Genomic DNA, 3,279 nt, shown 5'->3' with positions numbered 1-3,279 from the left:
CGTATTCTGAAAGTAACCACAATTAGAACTAGGTGAAGATGAAATCTAAACCAGGGAAAATTAAAGGAATAATTGTGAATTTAATTAACTAAAATTTGTAAAATTGAAAGGTAGAAAACTAGGGTGCCAAGGATCCACTTGCAGAGATCAGGGATATCTATACTTTATTCGTGAACACAACTACACTTAGAGTCCCATCTTCATCCAGCTAGAAGATATAACCATAAAAATCAAATCTGAACTTCCTTTGATTTAGTTTTCAAGAGATGAGAAAGATGAGAATTAGAATTGATTCCATCATAAAACCATGCCCATGAGACAAAGTAAACAATAGAATTTAACCAATCTACATCCAATCTGAGAGAGTTATGAATGTAGGGAAGTGTTTCGTCATCCAACCATGCCCTTGAGACGATGGTGAACAACAGAGTTCCTATGATCATAACCTTCAAACATGCATGGAAAATACCAGAAGATATCACAGATCCATAGTAATTTAAGTCACAATAAACTATTAAAAACTAAAGGCATTCCATATAAACCAACTAGAATCAAAATCAGTTCATCAAACAAAAGACAAACAAAAAATCTCCCATAACGCTACAAGCTTCACCTCTTAGCCCTAGCTAAAAGGAATAGCCCATCATAGACATGATGAGGCTAAAGATCTCTTAGAAAAATATAAAGGAAAATGAAAGAAAACTTGAAGAGGAATGATGGAAGATGGATGGTGGAAACCTGCTACTCTCTCTCTCTCTCTCTCTCTCTCTATCCACCTATCTTTACGTGTGCAAAATTGCCTCCACGACTGCCCGTCCTTCTCCCTTCGTGCATTCCTCTCTCTCTCTCTCTCTCTCTCTCTCTCTCTCTCTCTCTCTCTTTATAGTTGAACATAGGTCGGTCGAGTGGAGAACTGACTCCACGTGCGCAGAAGGAGTTTACACAGCACAGCGTGCAAACAAGAAATTACTTGTGTTTGGATTGAGATAGCGGCGCGAAATCAACACATTGTTGATTCTGACACCTTGGGTAGGGTTATGGCCACCTGTTGAAACATGTGGATGGTCCAGATCATCAAAATGATCAGAGATAGTGGGCCACAAAGCCCCAAAATTCTCGATTTTCACAGACACGCCATTCGCACGGCACCGTGCTGACGTGTTCGGTGGGCCCCATATTGATGTTTTCTGAGAAATCTGACTCATTCATTAGGTTCCTGGCGAAAAACCAGTTAGCAAAGAGTGATTTTTATCAAGTTTTGGTGTAGTCCACTGTATCAAACCAACTAGCCGTTAATCTTACATTTTCTAACGATCCACGTATGTACATTTGTATGGGGCCAAGTGGCCACCTAAGTGAGGGTCTTGCCCCCCCTCTAGACACAACGGATGGTCTAGATCTTCAAAATTTATGATGGGTGAGGCCCACAAGCCAAAAATGATGGTTGGACGTCCATCCAATATTTTGGTTTTGTAATTTTAAAGACGGCACAGGTCAAAGACCCTTTGACCAAGAACATTAATCCAGTGCGCGTCCAGCCATGCACACACTGTGCACACACGTGGCGTGTGTGGGTCCCATGGTGATGTATATGTGAAATATGTTTCGTTCCATCCATTCTGTCACCCTGTTTAAGGAGTTGAGACCAAAATTGAAGTATATCCATATATCAGACGAGCCCCAAATCAGAGATTTGGTGGTTGATCTGTCCGTTGGACCACTTCCACAAGGATCTAATGGCTAAAATTTGACGTCTATGGTTAATTTATGGTCCTCATGCTAGATATAAAGTTTTGAGCCGAACGGATGATGGGAACCCTGTGATCTTGCATTCTGGATGATTTTCAAGCCTCTTTATCATTGATCACGTGATTTTCTCTGGTCTTTGGCATGTAAATTCTTCAATCTCGGTCCCCTGGGTCCGTCCTTTGCCATGGTGATTTATGAGCGTTAAATATAGGCTTTTAGCACTCTTTTAAGTCCAAGCTCTTAAATTCACCTTGCAACCAAAAACATGATTAAAATATGCCATTAAACAATATCATGTTCATAAGATCAGGTAATAATAGGGGTCTAATATGCAATATTTGATCCTCAAGACAATCCCCAACCAGCATTTTACTAATCCTGAGCAAAGTATACAAAAAATAAGTTGAAAACTATAAGATAATTTCTATTAGCTCGAGTGATTTTTTATCAACAATCCAGTCAATAGAATTCTAAGATTCATGAATGTTGGGCATTACTTTCTCTTGGACTCAAGCGCAGGGTAAACTTCATAGTCAAGTTCAAAGTATTAATCGATCAATTAGAAAAATTATAAACATTGAGTTCCATAGGTGTATAATGAAACTTAAACTCATCACAATCAGAGGTTCAATTCTTTATTTTCATGATAACATTGATAATCACAAGAGCATTCAAGACAACTATAACCTAAACCAAAACTTGCCTTATAGTTCAATTTTTCATTCTTCCAGCTGTTGATTTTTACATTGATGGCTTTCACACTATGTCAAACTTTTAAAGGTAAAGCCAAGGAGGGGAAATGAGCGCTCACCTATGGAGAGCAAACCCATGGTGAAGATTATTCGCCCAAGCCTTTTTGAAGATAATTGTTTTTTCTTTTTTCTTTTTTTTAGGTATTATTTTTTTCTTTGAACATGATGGATAAATTCCCCAGGTTGGCTCCTTCCATGTCTAGTGACTACCAGGTTAACAATTCAATATCGAACTGAAACCTTAATGTGTAAGCTAGATGTGACATGTAAAATCATGACTCAATCAATATTTAAAACTTCTAATAATGGATTAACAATTCGACATAACTGTGAAATCTAATAAATAACTAAATCCAAGAGTCATAAATTACCAAGATTATGTATCTTATACTTCTAAAATCAAGGATGGCATTCAAAATCACTTCAAATTTACAAAAATTTTCAGAAAAATTTAAAAAAAAAATTCACAATTTTTGCTCAAGACTGAGAAAACACTGATTAGGTAACCTAATCTCCCATCCCTAACCTGAAATCTACATTGTCCTCAGTGTAAAGGAAATAAGCATGCAATGCACATGGGACAATGAAAGTAAAAGAGAAGTGATGAAAAGATAGTACCTGACGACGAAATTGAATGGCCTTTCCAAAGAAATATTAGCGTGAGAGCGGGTCATCATAAGAGTGAAACCAACGAACGCAACCTATCTTAAAACAATTTAGAAAGCAAACTAATCTAATGGCATAAAGCCTACTATCCTAGAATGGCATAAAGCAAACT

This window comes from Magnolia sinica, chromosome 3 (genome assembly GCF_029962835.1).
Source record: "Magnolia sinica isolate HGM2019 chromosome 3, MsV1, whole genome shotgun sequence".
Classification (NCBI taxonomy): domain Eukaryota; kingdom Viridiplantae; phylum Streptophyta; class Magnoliopsida; order Magnoliales; family Magnoliaceae; genus Magnolia; species Magnolia sinica.
Note: the sequence above shows the minus strand (reverse complement) of the source record.